Genomic DNA, 17,425 nt, shown 5'->3' on the forward strand with positions numbered 1-17,425 from the left:
TTAAAAGTTTCATATGTCAATTAACATTGAGTCAGAATGTTCTAGCATGTAGCTGGAAAATCAGAAGCTAGAGAAAGAGAAATTGGGGCTAAAAGTGGAAATTTTTGGTTGCACACAGAGACGATGACTGCAAATATGAGAGTGAATGAAATCAGCAAGGGAGAAAATACACGATTAAGAAAGAAAATGTGGTTGTAAAGATGGTGCAATGTCTGCTTGTTAGGGGTGTGAGAAAGAACAAATGAAAGGAAAAAGCAAATCCAGAGACCAAAGATGTAGAAGGAAAGAAAAGAAGATCAGTTTCTTATCAGGAGAAATTCAAGCAGCGAGCAGTCAATAGCATCTAAGCTTAAGAAAAATAAATATTGAGGACTGATCATTTAGTTTGGTGACTAAGATATCCAGATCAGACTGGGAGGTGTCAGTAACTAGATTTTTAGGGATTAAAAAGAGAAGGGGAGAAAGCATGAAAAGGCAGAGAATCCACCATATCGAGAAATTTTATAGTGAAGTAAAAGGAGAAAGGAAGGTAGACAATGCTCATTATATACGTAATTTTACGACTGAATTCAGAGGACGTCAGGGAGCAGCGAAATAATGAGCAGGTGACTTCCCCTCCCCGCCCGCCCCGAACTTCCCTTTTCCTATCCAATTGTTGTCTCTCTGGTTTTCTGCTTCTCCTGAGGCGTTAGAAAAAGATAGGTTGACTGCAGGATTTAGCAAAGCCAGTTGCTCTTGTTTTCGGCAGAGAGATATTATACTGACACTATGAATTGCTTTAAAAAACATTAGCCAAAAAAAGAAAAAAAATTTTAAGGTATCTTTGACCCTAAACAGAGAGACCTCCACAGTCATAGGGAAGTTTCACCTGCCTGGAGAATAAGCCTGGATGATATGGACTGACTGCGAGCGTTTACAAGCAGTGCAAATGCTGTGAGACCTGTCTGTGGAGACAATCTTGAGCAGAGGACTAGCGAAGTTCCTAAAACCCTACCTTACTGAATTTGTTGAATAGGCTAATTCTCACAAATAGATAGGCTTTAAGATATTATTGTGAGATTTTTATCCAATTGCATAAATCTATGTATGGATGTAGGTTCAGATTTGTATAGTGAATATGACAGAAAAAGACAGACATTTTCATCTAGTGATTTTTATGTGCATTTTAAATCATTGTTTACTATATATATCTCTCAATAAAATAGCATGCTGAAATGGAGAAATTTCTGGCAATAAAACATAAAGTCAAGCTATTATGTTACTAGCTCCAGAGCAGAATACCTTAGATATTTAAATTTGTGCAGAGAGAGTTATGTGTAAACTCTTTGGCCAAGGCTACCACATATGAAATTGAAAAGACAACATCTATGTATGAGTGAATAGAGAAGTTTAGAATTTTATATTTAACAATTACCTCTTTGTAATATACACGCAGGATAATTACTGAAATGTTAAGTATTTTTTTGTGTGTGTCTTTTTTTTTTTAGGGCCGTATCCATGCCATATGGAGGTTCTCAGACTAGGGGTTGAATTGGAGCTGTAGCTGCTGGCCTACACCACCATCCATAGCAACTCGGGTTCCGAGCCACATCTGCGACCTACACCACAGCTCATGGCAAGCTGGATCCTTAACCCACTGAGCAAGGCCAGGGATCGAACCTGTGTCCTCATGGATAATAGATTCATTCCGCTGAGCCATGATGGGAACTCCCGATTTTTTTAATTCAAATACAGAATGCCAGGGTATTGCAATGGTGTATGCATATATTCACCCTTAAAACAATTTCGAATACTTACACTTTTGATAAAATTCTTTGCCTACATATTTGGTTCCATATAACTGAACATTAATTGTATTGCTGTAAACTTGATTTCTTTTAAACTCTAAGAGTAAACCGTTCCCATTGTGGCTCAGTGAATTAAGAACCCAACTAGTATCCCTGGATCTTGTGTTGCTGTAGCATAGGCCAGCAGCTGCAGCTCCTATTCAAACCTTGGCCTGGGAACTTCCAAATGCTGCAGGTGCAGCCCTAAAAAGGCAATAAAATAAACTCCAAGAGTGATAACATAGTAGAATGCACACAGACACAGACACACACACACACACACACACTCACTCACTCACACACATAGATCATAGAATCAGAGCATTTACAAGCCATAAGGGAATTCTGAGCATGTTTCTTTAACTCTAGCCTTGAGTTAGCAGACATGACACTAAGTTCACAGGTAAGTCTTTGGCCCCAGTCCAGTGTGAAAAATCTTGTGAGTACTTTGACTTGCAGTCTCAGAATCTACCTACTTTCTCCTATATTACTCTCCTTTATCATTTCACAAATATCCTCCGTACATGTCTCACTTTTTGGCTTAGCATATCATGTCCACATGCATTACTTTCCCTTTCACCTAAAGAGAGTCAGTATTCCTTCAGACACAGCCCACAGGCAAAAATACACAAGGGTCCAACCTCATGATATTAATCTAGGCCCCTTTTCCTTGAGATGATTCTCTTCACAGATGGAGATGGCTTATTGGTTTCAAAATCAATACTGTAATGAAAAGAACTGATTCTCTCTCTCTCTCTTTTTTTTTTTTTGTCTTTTTGCTATTTCTTTGGGCCACTCCCGCGGCATATGGAGGTTCCCAGGCTAGGGGTCGAATCGGAGCTGTAGCCACCGGCCTACGCCAGAGCCACAGCAACGCAGGATCCGAGCCGCGTCTGCAACCTACACCACAGCTCACGGCAACGCCGGATCGTTAATCCACTGAGCAAGGGCAGGGACCGAACCCGCAACCTCATGGTTCCTAGTCGGATTCGTTAACCACTGCGCCACGACGGGAACTCCTGATTCTCTCTCCTTTTAATTTTATTTTGGCTGTGCCGGTGACATGTGGAGGTGTCTGGGCCAGGGATTGAACCTCACCATGGCAGCAACGTGAGTCACAGTAGTGATAAAACCGGATTTTTAACCAGTTGCCCCACAAGAGAACTCCAAGAACTGATTTTTTGTATTATTTCTGTCCTGGTCCTATGTCTATTGGATTCATTAAAAAAAAAAAAAAAAAGAAAGAAAGCATCACATGATTTTATATGCACTCTTTGAGGTTTGTACAAAGTTTCTGAAACATTATCAATAACACTGTCACATGCACAACACAAGGTTTCTGGCAGAATGTGTATCCAGTGGGTCTCCTAAAGGCATGGTGCAAGATGTCATTGAAGCCAGTGCAAGGTGTCACTGAAGAGCTAGGGTGAAGCGGGAACAACTGTGTCTCATCATTCACTGCCTAAATAAAGAGATAGCAGATAAGATTCACTTCTTCCTTGATTTTAATCCAGGGTAAATATTCAAAGAAACTGTTCTATTTCTTCTTTTCCTAAGAAAGGATTAAGACTCCATTGCTGTAAAAGATGCCTGGGATCTCCCCTGAGATAAAACCACATATGACATTAGGCTAATATAGGAGAACTCTTTACAGTTCCAAAGTACTTTAAAATGCAGTACCTTGTTTACATTGTATCTAAGTGTTTGGGAATTTTGAAAAGTAAGAGTAAAATGGAAATTTTATAAGTTCATAAATCTAACGTATACTTTCTTTGGTTTGTCGTTGTTGTTAACTGTTATTTCCAATTCTAAATCTCCATGTACTGTGCTGTGCTGGCAGTTTTTAGCCTGCATGTAGAATATAGTGCCTACAATTAGGGACTATTATGGCCCAATAGGAAGGGTTATTTAAAAAAAAAAAAAGGTTAGAAGATCGTAAGCTCAAATGCATGCTTTGTCACCAGCATGCCACTGTCATTTGCCAATGGGTCTTTTTCCTAGCTATCCTCCAGGGTATTAAATATTTTAATATTTTCCCTAGATACCCTAATCTCAAGATCTCTCAAAATATGAGAATAGTTTGTGAGGCTGGGTCTTAGAGAAATTTACATTTTGTCTTCCCTTTCTACCTGTGAGCCTCTTTGATTGAAATCTCCCTTATGATGTCATCTAGATCAGCTCAAGTTAAACATTAGACAGTTCCATCTGTGTCCACAGTCACCCATAAATATGGGAAATTGCCATCCATCTGCCTCCCTGAGCTCTCACTTTGTTCCCATCTTGGTTACTTTCTTCTCATGTAGCCACAAGGGATATTAATTCTCTCCTCCCTCTAAGAAATATGAAGGAAACAGAGTCTATGCTAGCTTGTGTTCCCGAGAGAGGGATGTTATAGACGTGGCATATTTCATTGTGCTGTTGTTTACATGTATTTCACAAATTCTCTAACAACACCCTCACATTTCAATGAATATGTTGTTTAACTTCCTGACTTGGATTTACTATTAATCATTTTAATTCAAGTATGATTCATCAGTTATTCTACACATTTCCCAAATGTATTTTTCTCTTAATGACAAAAAAAATGTTATCAATTCAGGGATGCTTTTTAGATTCAGCGACTTTCGGTTCTATTATCTGCATTAATAAATGATGTCATTGACTATTAACTAATGTTACCAAGGGTTAACTATTTGTTTTAGCCCCTTTTTGACTTTGGAGGAAAACAGTTTGCTTTTTAGTAAAACAATGCCAGGATGATTTTAAACCAGAGAAAGTGCAAACGAGAAATTTAAAGATCTGAAGCAATTGAAATTATTTCTTTATCACATTCCAGGGGCATTTCTGTATGAAATTCTGGTAGTAATTAGTGAGTATAAAAATAACATCATGATTCAGATCATTCTGTAAGTATGACAAAGATTCAGAATAGCTGTCAAAATTAAGAAAACCAGTATGCCAGTGAATTTCAAAAAGGATTACTTAAAATCGATTTTAATCATTGCTTTTTAAAAAGAAGTAGTATTATTTGAAACAAGTATCTACAGATTACAGTTGGGTGTACATATTTGCAACCATTTCACATAAATTCAAAATCTTGTAAGATATATCCTTCTAACATTGTCATGTAGCTTTGGAATAATTTCCAAAAACTGGTTTACTGCTTTTTTGCTATTGCCTCTCAGATTCATTTTCATCGGTACATAAAATCACTCATACTGTAAGAATATGTATGAAATGACAGATTGTAACAGTGCAAAATAATCTTAGGTAAAGACTGTATGTGTATCAAACTCTGTAGATTTTCCTTAAAAGAAATTTTTTTTTGGTTGTGATTTACCTCTTGATGCTCAAAAAACTTTAAATGATTTTAAATCTCTGAATGTATTTTTGAACTTACAGTCACTTTAATGTCTATGACTAATGCAAAGCTCATTTTGTTCAAACAAAAGTTATAAATATCATCCCAAACGACCTGAATTTTTCATTCTTTTATTAGGAAACATCTTTAGGTTTTAAAAAAAAACAGTTTTGTTAAATGAGATAAGCTTCGGTTGATCCTTTAGAAGACAAATTATTGTTATGCTTATTGAATCTTCCTTGTTTTATGTGGAAACAAGTTAGAAATGCTCAAAATTCTCATTTTTTTAATTTCAGGAGAATGTGTACATATTTAAATGTTTCTGTGTAAATGCAACAGCGCCCTCTGGAGGTCTAGAACACTACATAATTTCCATAAATCAATGTCTTCTTTTGTTAATCCTACATGTTTTCGTTGACTTCGACATTTAATATTTTACATTCTGATAATCATATTTGCCTTTTAAAATGATTAAATACATTTAATCTATTATTACTTTCTATCATGCATTCATCGTGATTTGTGTCATCTCATTTGTAATGCTACAATGTAATAACAAAACATATAATTCCGCTGATCTTAGTGATGCAACCATAACTTTTCTATTTTTTATCATGAGAAAATATTTTCCAAACAAGTAATGACAACTTTCATTTCTGAAATCTCTTAATATCTGGTTATATGCAGACAACAGGGAACTAATTTTACCTCCTTTGAAGATTCCTCATGGAAACAGTTACTTTCATTCTTCAGCTTCCTGATCAACAAACACAGCTGTGGTTTTTCTGTGGTTTTGAAGCAAATTTATTGGAGATGGGAGAATTTGGAAAGGAGCAGAGGTCAAAGAACTTGGGAAAAAATATCATGAGTCATTGAACACATTCAAGGACCAAAGTGACTTCTATTGTGCCGTAATAGTATAAATAAATGATCCTATGATCATTGGCTTCTCTGTAACCGCTCTGCATACAAAGATCTTTTTGAAGTTCAAGAAGATGCAAACAGAGTTGTTCATCTACTATAAAAAAAGAGGGATGAGCCTGTGACTAATATGGGTTGAGAGGAAATAATGTCATGCAACTCTGAATAAAGCCCAGGCTTGCCTCTCCCAGAAGGTTGTTGAAGAGGCCACCTCTCAGCTAGATGGGAGGGATATTGGAGTGGGGTTAAAACCTCAGTGAAAGATGGCACTCAGCTGGGCTGGCCTCTGGGAAGGTTGGTCTTCCCAGAGGAAGGGGAGTTGGGGGAATCCATCCCACACTGCTCCCTGAAGACAAAGGAATGACTGCAAGGACTTCACACAGAGTCCTCCCAGCGGCTACACTCACAAACACAATTAGAATTATAATTCTAGCCCCATGCACTTAAATACACTCAAGCATGGATACAGGGAGATGGATAAAATCAATTTCTAAAGAAACCAAAACTCGTAGGAAAATTTAACTCTGAAATGATTAGATATCTAATAAGAAATAGGGAAAAAAATTGGATAAGCTAGATCTGCCCCAGTCATTCCCTCCTCAATATTCAGTTCCTTCTCTCTTTCTGTCTCCTTTCTCTTAATGATAATCTCATCATCTAGAAGAATCAGGTCAGAACTTCAACTATATTAATCATTATAGACTTTAACAATGTCCATGCATGTCATTCGGATTTTGCCGCTCACTTTCTTGGGTTTATCCAGGGTAAGTTTCATAAGTCCTCTATGCTTTAATTTACATAATAAGGTGGCAAGGACAGTTAACTGATGAGATGATTGCAAATCATTAGATGGTGTCTAGCATGTAGAAACAAAAGCTTATTTTTATATAGTTTAAATATTTAACAAACACTTCCTTAGTACCTCTATGGGCTAGGCACTGTTCAAAATAAATATGAATCAATATATACAAGGTAGCTAATGTATTATTATCATTACCATCACCTTAACGGATAAATCTGAGACACAGGTTAAGTAATTTCCCAGAGTCACAGAGCTAATCATTTCTGGAGACAGCATTCAACTCCAAGCAATCCAGCTGCAGAGTTATGTTTTTAGCTGCAAGGTGCCACTGCTGTCATCACCATCATGACTGGACAAGATCATTCTATAATATTCTGTTTCTAAATTTGTGAAAGAAACCTATATCACAAGATAATAAGGACAACTTTGTGGATGTAAACACAGTGGCAAGATTGAAATATCAGTATGATAAATAAAAAAGTATCTGAGAAATAATGATTTGTTTCTAAAACTGCCTTTAGCATTTATTTCTTTATGTTCATTTTTCTCTTGGTAGCCCAAAATTCCTGAATGAATACCCAGATGGATTTAAAGTAGAGTCTGAGGATCAAATGAGACAAGGAATTATAACAAGAGCTACTGACCCCTTGTGTATCCTTTGCACCCAGCTGTTTGATTCTGCACATGCTCTGGCAGTGCCATCACAGTGCTGTGGTTTCTCCCTCAGAATCATTCCCCAGTGATTCTCATAGGTAAGTGCTGGAACTATAGGGAGGCCCATACCTTTTTAGAAAGTATTGAGCTTATGTCTGGTAGTATTTGTGCTTTTTGAATCTTAAAAGACCAATGGCAAGAGCCCTGGATATGCCTGGATTTGACATCATGTTTCTGGCTCTTAACAACTTACCTCCCTTTTTAAAGGATCCATTGCTTAACCTACCACTAAGACTATGAAAGGGCATCTGGGGAGTTCCCACTATGGCTTAGTGGGTTGAGCCAACTAGTATTCATGAGGATGTGGGTTTGATACTTGGCCTTTCTCAGTGGGTTAAGGATCCTGCACTGCTGTGGCTGTGGCATAGGCCGGCAGCTCAGCTCCAATTAGACCCTTAGCCAAGAAACTTCCTTCCATAGCCACAGGTATAGCCCCACAAAGAAAAAAACAAAACAAAACAAAGGCATCTGTCCTCCTTCTACTCATTGGCTCTCAGGCTTAAGTGTGCCTCAGAATTCCCCCCAGGGATTCTGATTTGGTGTGTCTACAACAGGACCCAGGAAAATTTGAATTTTCAGATGATTCTAATGTGGGTGATCCCAGTACTGCACTTAGAGAGACATAGCAGGCCCATTAGTTCTAGGGAACCAGGGGAAGGAGTGATCTCTGAGGAGCTATTTCAAATCCATGTGCCTGGATGTTTCACAAACCATACACACACACACACACACACACACACACACACACACAAAACCACTGAATTTCTGGAGTAGAGAGAGCTGAGCATGTGTTTTTGGAAAGAACAGCTGAAGTTTTCTGTGTTGTCTCCCAACCTTGCTCTGTTCTAGAGTTGTGTGGATTGAAGACTATGTCTGGTAGGGCCTCAGATATTTAAGAGGTTCTTCAAAGTCTGTTTCATAGCCAGATAGGCAAGGCACCTCCCTTCCTGAAGCTCTGTCTATGTTACTTTTAACAAAATATTGGGACTCCACATGATGTGCTTTTTTTTTTTAGGGGAAAAAAAGGATTCTGAAAAAAAAACAAAAAAGAAAATTATTTTAAAACTACAACTCTAGAATTAATATCAAGCATTTCCCTGAGGCTGTATAGTTAATTATGATGATTCTGAACAAGCTTTGCATTTGACTGCCTTTCTCCGTCTCCAAAAGACAGAAGGTGTGATATTGGGAATGTCTCAAATCACAGAAATCTCTGAATTAAAGTGTTAATCACAAGTGATAGTAAGAACCTGTTGATTACATTTTAAGCCCATTGCCTAAAATTCACAAGAAATGCTTTTCATTTCAAAATTATCAGAGGACAATTATATAGTAATAATTATTAAAAAATCAACACTTGGACAGTTGAATCCATAAATTAGTTATAACTGACTTTCAGAAGCTGTCCACTTCTACTCAGCATCAAGAAAAAGGTTGATTTATTCTCTCTGAGCTTCAAAATGAGCACATGGACTGAACTGAATGTTCTATTTACTCCTGGTTACAAACTGACAAGGTTGCCATTGGACCAAGAAAAATGTTTCTAGTGTGATTATTAATATCTGTTAAGAATCCAGGGTCTGGATTGTGACCAGAAAATTTATAACATAAAATTTATAGTCTGTCAAACACTGAAAGTCAAAAACTAAAAACATAAAGCAAACTAAATGTAAAAAATATAGGTGAACTGGAGAACCAGCCTTACCCACTTTCTTGACAGAGATGATTTCTTTTCTTTTTAAAGATATTGTAGTTTGAATAGGGTCAAAATCAACCTATAAAAACAATTTTAACAGAAATTCTTGTACTCACAATTAATTTTGCTGCCCATTGAAAAAAAGCAGTAATCAATGAAACAGGCTAAATAAGTGCAAAATACATTTAGACCACCATTTACTTCCTCGGCTCATCAGCTTCATGCCTCTTTAACAGAGTGTCCAAGTAGCAAATATGGGCCCTATCTATTCTCTTCTCTTCTCTCTTCCCAAGCAGCAGAAAAACAAGGACATAGTTTAAAGCTAGGCTCAAGACAGAGAAGGAATACAACAAAATGGATTATGGCTGAGAAGAAGTTTAAAAAAAGTTTTCAGAAGTATTATGTGTGCTTAGTCATCCATTTAATAAATATTCATTGAGTGCCTTCCTCATGCTAGGCACTGGGGATGCAAAAATGGGGAAGAGACAGTTCTTTGTCATCTAGGAGAGAGTTTTTAAAATTGAGAGTTGTGGCCCATTATTGAGTTGTGAAATAAATATACTTTAAAGCAAATAAAATCAGAGTAGAAGATAACAGAGGGCATCACCCACAGTTAGGAAATTTATCCTTTCGTGGAAGCTGAGTTTCAGCATGTGTCTGTGTGAGTGTGTGCATATGTGTATATGTTCTGTACCACAGTGCAGAATGCATTTCTAATGGTAGTCGCATTAAAATAGTCTGAAAACCATTGCAAGAGTTTACCAGAAGAGGCAGGTGATGAAGCAGATAATGAGGACAAAACAAATGGTCTTTTATGGGTTGGGGAATTCTAAAGCAAGATAGTGGCTACCTCAGCCAGGAGAGTTGGAAATGACTACCGAAGGTGTCTTGATATTTGACCTGGGTCCAAAATGATGCAACTGAAGACGGAGAGGGAGACAGCACAAGGAAATTCCAGGGGGAAGAAACCAACAGTGAGAGGAGTTCTGAAAGGGAGCACTATGTTTAAAGAGTGGTGAGAAGGCATCTGTGGGAGAAGCTCAAGGTTTCCGGCACGTTCTAGAGATGGAGAAAGGCATACACGAGCAGGATGGCTTTTGAGGAAGGGAATGACAGGTCTGATTTGTTTGGCTTTGTTTGTCCGCTTGTTTGTTTTTCAGAAGGTAACTCTGTCACCAAGGTGGACTGGAAGAGAAAGGTAGACAAGTGAGGAGATTGCTGTAGTCATTAGGCCAGTGGTAAAGGTGGAGGGGAGAGATGTCACATTTAGAGAGATGCTAACAAAATCCATATGATTTCATGACTAATCATGCATGTGGGTTGTGAGATAGATGATTCAAGAATGATCCTATTATTACAGAAGTGCAAAGATAAAAGCATCAGAATATATGAGAGATTATATAAAAGAATATATGAGATCTACTTTTCCCTTTAAAATTAATTTTATTTTCAATGGTGAGAAATTGTCTAATTTTTGAGCATACATTGTTTTTTGCATTTTTATAGGTTTTTTTGGCCATTATTTTTAAGTTAATTGATATAAAGAAACCTTTTTAACTTACAAGATAATAATTTATCAAGCAATATAAATTGAGCCTCCATTTTTTTATCTGCTAAATGCAGACATAAGCAATATAATTTAAAAGCCTTTAATGAGAGGTTTATAACTTTGTACTTTTTCCAACACACTATGTTTTAAGTAAGAGAAAAAAACAAATCATATTGGTCACTTATTAAAAAGAATAGGAAGACCATTTCCTTTCTTAACCTTGTTCACACCAAGAACACACAAAGTCCTAAGTGTTATCTCCTCATCCTACCATAATGAGAGAGAGTCTTTGTGAACTTTGCATTTGCTAATAGACACAATTCAAACCTTCCATCTGGACATTATAGAGTTGCTTGTGTCCCAAAGGAAGAAATAATGATATGAGAATGCAAAGAAAAGCATGCCAACTCAAGCTTGGGGGATACCTTAGAGTATAAGGCTTGTAGCCCCCAAATATGCCTTGAACAGGCTTCCATTTCCCTCTCTTCTGTGTACAAGTACTGAAAACCACTTTTGGCAAAACAAAATTGTTAGAATCATAAAAGGCCACATTAATAAATCCTCCTTTATTGAAAAAAATTGAATACATGATGGCTGAATCATGTTCTACGTATTGAGATGTGCAGTGCCATGTAAATGTAACAATGTGGAGATTCCTTGGTGTTTTTTAGTAAGAGCCTTAGGGGAGGATCTCCAGATATCATAGACTCAAGAGTGTGGTTTGGAGAAGTCAAAAAGCACTAACTGAGAATTTAGAGACTCAGATTCTATGTTGTATTCTTTCTCCAGCTGACAGATGTCATCTTAACTCTTCCTTAAAGTTCACTTACCCATAAAAGGAGGAGTTAAGATCTAATGGATGCTAAGTTCCTATTAGCTCTAATATACTCTGATTTTATGAAAGGCTTATAAAATGAAAGAAAATGTAAATTGCCATCCTAGTGATTATTTGGAAAAATCTGAACTGGAAATAAAATAGAAAAAAGTCATGAAGGGCACCATCTCAGAGTCCCCAGGTGGAGAGAGAAGTCAATGGCAGTTATTGGACTCCCCATTTTGAAAACAATTTATTTATAAATGCCTCTAAGAATGGTGGATTGTGTCCTTTTCTCTGTAAAATGCCTTCTATGTTGACCATAAAGGCAAATTTTATAGCTTCACATGACCAGCTGAAGAATTATTAATAATACTTATTTGTTCACTATTCTGCACGTAGGTGGGGAATAAGGAGCAAATAAAGACTTGCTCTCTCATATTTTCCATATCTAGGATTTCTTAAACTTTTGAAAACCACTAGTCCATGTAAAGGGACATTGTCTTTGAGGAAGTTTATGGCCTTGCCTCCATAAAAGAAGTTAAAACTGCATATCTGGTAATAAAGTATGATTGTGGGTATTTACCACAATTCTCCCAAAGAGTAAATCCACTCTCATTGAAGTGTAAGATGAAGTTCCTCTATTGAAACACTTTGAATCTCTGGGGAGTTTATCCTTTTCCTAAATTTTCAGTTCTTGGAAAAAACCTACACAAATAGAAGTTAACAGATGGATTGAGAAACCATTAGAATAATGTTTGTGTTGAAGAATTCTCAGCAAGTGCCCTGTGAGCATGTTCCTTTCTAAAAAGGACTGTAGCTGTCTTTCAGCAATAACTCGACGGGTAATAGTAATAGACCCATCAACTCTTTTATGGGGAACCACCTCTTAACATCAAGGTAAAATCAAGAGCTATTCTTCTGGATTCCTCCCTTCGGGCTTAATTTACTATAATAACACTTTTAGTTTAAATTTACTATATAACATTTTTAGTTTAAAGTGGCCCTTGCATCAATTATTACCCTCACTTTGCTAGAAGAAAAAAATTTTGCTGTTTAGGCAAAGAGACTGGTTTGAGTGTACCTGCCAAGAGGGGAGTGTATAAACTGACTTGAAATGTGTGCTCATCTTGGTGGATCTTTGTGTCACTGTGATACTCAGGATGAAATGGCTTTCCAATGGAATATGAAAGCCTTGCAACAATACATACGCATTCAATGTGTGTTATTATTATTTGTATGTCCAGGAGGAGAAATATCTGTTCAATAGTCCATGCCCCCACCACCGAAATAAAACACCTGGGCTATAGTTCATGCGTACAGCATGCTGACAGTTTTAGACCCAGGTAATTTTCTCCTGTCATTCAATGCTCTCTCCACCAGTACTGTTAAGTAACCACAAGTGGCTAGGGCTTATAGCATTAGAGAGTGTAAGTCTTAGAGAGCGAAAGTCTATACTTTGAATTTCAAAGCTTCCCGGATTTTGGTTAGTGGCCACCCAGGTCCTGAAATTCCAAAGAATTGTTCCTGACTGTCTGCCATTCTTCGGCTGCTCGAAGTGCCCTTTTTGTCTTATGAAGTATAACTCAATGTCGGAGGGGTTTATGTAATATTTAGACTTGTATTACATGAAATTAATCTTAACATGAAAAATCTTTTGATTACAGAGTATGCTTTGTCAATGATTGATTGACTAACTCATTTATTCATGTAATAATGCCACCATTTACTTCTAATTATATTCTTGGGCTGCAAAAGAAAGTTTCCATTTGTGCTGTGCTACTAGGTAGAATACCCAGTTATCAGAATCCTTCCCCTGTTTCACTAGGCTCTTGGGAAATATCCTCTCATTTTCTTTGTTAATTATGCTCCCTCAAAATCACTTTCTTCATATATAAGCAAAATTTGAGGGCAATTTATACAGGCAATTTGAGTAACAGAACCACATGTTGGCAGTGACTCATGGCCCTGGGCCTGGGGTGGCAGAACCTGGCTCATGTTTTGAATCACTGTAGAGGGTTCTGAGAGGCAGGTGCATGCTGGGCAGATGTGTTATGTGTATGTATCAGGCTTTCTTCATATATAAGCAAAATCTGAGGGCAGTGGTGTTATCTATAGTGACTTCTATCCTTTTCCACTTTTGACCTCTGCCCCCACCTCATTGATATGGAAAGAAAATATTTTCATCATTTCTTCCTGAATACTTACAGTTGGAAGAGAAGAGACATATATAGCTTCTTTACATAAATATGATGTTAGAACTTACAGAGGTGATTGACTCACTATCGCACAAGAGTTAGTGATACATCTTAATCCATGTTGGACTTAAAATAAAAAAGGATTGTTTATACATAGCTGCCAGCAAAAGCCCTTGTCCATCCTCTTATTCATTGCAGGATATGAAAAATATCTGCCCTTCAGAGCTGTGCACAAAATATTTATCCATTGGATGAGGAGCGAGCTGATCTTCAAAACCCACATTCTGACCCTAGGTTATACTGTTTTTGCTTTGTTCTTCCTTTCCTTGTTTCTCCGTGTATAAAATGAATTGAGGACAATAACAATGATCTTCTAACCTATTTTATTTTCTTACATTAACAGAATAAATGATGTATGCAATATATTCATAAAATCTCTTATGATGATTTCTTTTTTTAAAAAAAGACCTCAGTAGTTAAGGAAGCCAAGAACAAGCTCAATTATGAAATAGTTATTTATTGTCTACCATGTATTCAATTAAGAGCTGGGACCCCAGATCTCACAAAACTGCATGTAGTTTAGAAAATCAAGAGTCTTAAGGCAGACTGAAACAATATGAAGTTATTTCCCACATGTTAGTAGATAACCTATAAGCATTTTATACTTTAATGCTGTAGCACTTCAGAAATGAGAGAGATCAGTAAATATAAGAGTACACAAGGAAAGATTCATGGAGAAAGTGGCACTTCAGTTGTGCCTTGATTAGCAAGTAAAATTGAATGAGACCCCCAAGTAAGACAGATGACATTGTAAGGCACAAGATACTCAGTTGGAAAGGGACTGAAAAGAGACAATAGTGGTAGAATGGAGAGGTTGGCATGGATGCAAGAGAATATTGAAAGGAGAAGTGGAATGTAAGCTCTAGCAGCATGTGTAGTGTATATGCAATGGAGAATCTTTGTCCTTGATTCAATAACATTGTATTTTAAGAACTATTAAGTTCTAAGATTTTCCTCCAATCCACAGAGCTTCAGAGAGAGACCAGGTGTCAGGGGCAGTCTCTCCTTCTCTTTAGTCTTCATATATTTTTCTTTTCTTTTTTTCTCGTGTTCTGAACACCATGAATGCCCTTGATATCAGAGGACGGTTTCAATCCCATGTGTATGATCCTCTCTTTGCAGAGGTGATCGAGGGACAAGTAGGTGCTGAGGAAGGAGAGGCAACAAAATGTCATAAACAAGGAAGTTCCAGAGGCTGGATTCTGGTACTCACCATTTCTGTAAGTATTCTCTTCATCTCTCCAAAAAACAGCATTTCACTAGAGTGATACAAAAATGGCAGGTGAAAAACACAAGTACAAAAATAATTAAAATTATTTTCAATTTATACCCAAAGTTCCTTTGGCATAAAAGGCACCCAAGGATGTGCCTTTTATGTAATCTGGGTAGTCTTTCATCATATCACTTAATATGTCAAATTAAGAAAAATGAGGCTGTTTCAAGATAGAATTTACCATCGTAAGTAATTAAATACCATTGGAGCATCAGAGCTCCTAGGAAGGAACAATCTAAAAGTTGAGAAGCATTTTTTTATTGCTCTGCATATAAGGAAGCTGCCAATTCAATTCATGATATTTCAGCACTTGATATTTTGTTGATCTTGTTTCAAATTTGGAAAAAAAATAAAATCTAAAACCCTTACCACAAACATAGTGTTCATATACAAAGATATATGACAAGCGTATGTAGATATAGAGTTAAATATATGCCCAGAAGCCAATGATATGCAAATTTTGCTGTAAATTGTCTATTACTGTCACCACTTGTCAGCATGTCACCACAACAGTAGCTATCTTAGGCCATCATTCTCTCTAATGAGTAAATTAGAGGACCGTTGAATTAGAAGAATGCATATTTTTAACAGTAACAATCGTAATAAAATTAAGATGAAAAAAAATCACGATAATATGGAGTCCCTGCCTCCTGCTACAAGAAAAACTGCAAAAAGAGTATACTGAAGAGATGGCCTAGGTCGAAATTATCATTACTATTAGAAAGGACTTAATGGTAAGCTAAAAACTTAAAGGAGATAGATAGATTTATCCTTTGCAATGCATTTTATAGATGTCAGGTTTGAAAGCATGGTGGAAGAATATAGGAGAGGTATTACCTCACATGTAGAGGTAAGCTATAGAATCTCGGTTTATCTTCTTTGCTAATGTTTTCATTAATTTCAGAACTTTCTTTTCTCTGTTTATCCCTATTGTGTAGTCAAGCCAGACTAAAATTTACTTCACTTTCTACAGTATCCCTTGAGGAAGCTTCAAATTCCAAAAGATATGTGCCTGTATAGACAATTCCAGTACATGGCAGCTTAGGTATGTTATGGATATAAAAGCATGTAATTTTCTTCCCTTGTTATCATGAATAATATTGTAGAAACCTATGAAGATTCATCCTTCCTAATGGACCTTTTACAAGTTTCCTGTCAGTTTTGAAGTCAGCCTGGGGCTGAGAAATGAAAATGGGATGTATGTCAATTTAGTAAATAATTTTCAGCCTCTCCATGTAGTTAAAGAGACTTTGTGTATTAAAATTTAAAAATTGCTGCTCTCTCAACTAGCAATATTATACTTAAGCTCTTTTATTATTGACTTTGTTAACTAGCCCTTTTGCAAGGAAGGGCCCAGGTCAATGACATAGATTTTGAGGCATCATTACAAAAGATAAAAATGAAATTCTAAGAAAATCTTACATATAATGCTGTCTATTGCAAAAACATTTACTGGTGGAATTTTAATATCAGGGATTGCACTATGGTATTAAAATATTAGAAATATATCAGAAAAATACCCTGAAAAAGAGAGGGGGTATAAAGAAAACAGGTTAATTTGAAAAGATATATTCCCGGCACCAATATTAATATGATTGAGCCCTGACCTTTGGAATATTGCATGCATTATTAATCCATTGAAGACAGTAGGTAATATGATTTTATATGCTCTTTAGGTTATAATTTGCATAACAGGGGATATAGTTTATTTTTTTCAGCACCTTCTATGCTGTGAGTGCTCAATAAATACTAAACATCAATAATATGGTATGTGGCTTATTCCTGAGCCTTCATTTGCATGGCCATCTGGAAAACTCTTGTGTTGTAAACACTAGTTTTATTTTGAGTAAGAATGAAATTACTGCAGAAGTTGTTTAGCATTCTTGGTTCAAATTTTTTTCTGCTTTTCACCCTTTCATTTGGGAGAAAATGTGAAATAATCCAAAGAACGTAAAACTTTTCAATGCAAAGACACAGTATAGTAGTGGAGAACAGGTCAGTGCTTTCCAGGGCTTAGGGATGGGCTATGGGAGTGGCTATACAAGGGCAGCATAAAGATTTCAGGGCATTAGGGTGACATAAAATTTCCATACATGGATTGCAGTACTTGTTACATGAATGTATACTTTTGTTAAAATTCAGAGACCTGTACCACCACATCAATTTTACTATGTAATTAAAAATCTAAAAATATTGCTCATTAAGCAGGTT

General features: G+C 36.6%; 1 long non-coding RNA gene across 1 annotated transcript in view; it reads left to right on the forward strand.

Moving 5' to 3' along the window:
- Positions 1–17,425, forward strand: part of LOC125122201 (uncharacterized) — a 119,552-nt gene that overhangs the window by 55,926 nt on the left and 46,201 nt on the right. Inside the window, exons 2-3 of the long non-coding RNA XR_007133727.1 lie at positions 7,467–7,662; positions 15,064–15,161. This is a non-coding gene — a long non-coding RNA (uncharacterized LOC125122201). The remainder of the gene's footprint in view (positions 1–7,466; positions 7,663–15,063; positions 15,162–17,425) is intronic.

This window comes from Phacochoerus africanus, chromosome 3, assembly GCF_016906955.1.
Source record: "Phacochoerus africanus isolate WHEZ1 chromosome 3, ROS_Pafr_v1, whole genome shotgun sequence".
NCBI lineage: Eukaryota > Metazoa > Chordata > Mammalia > Artiodactyla > Suidae > Phacochoerus > Phacochoerus africanus.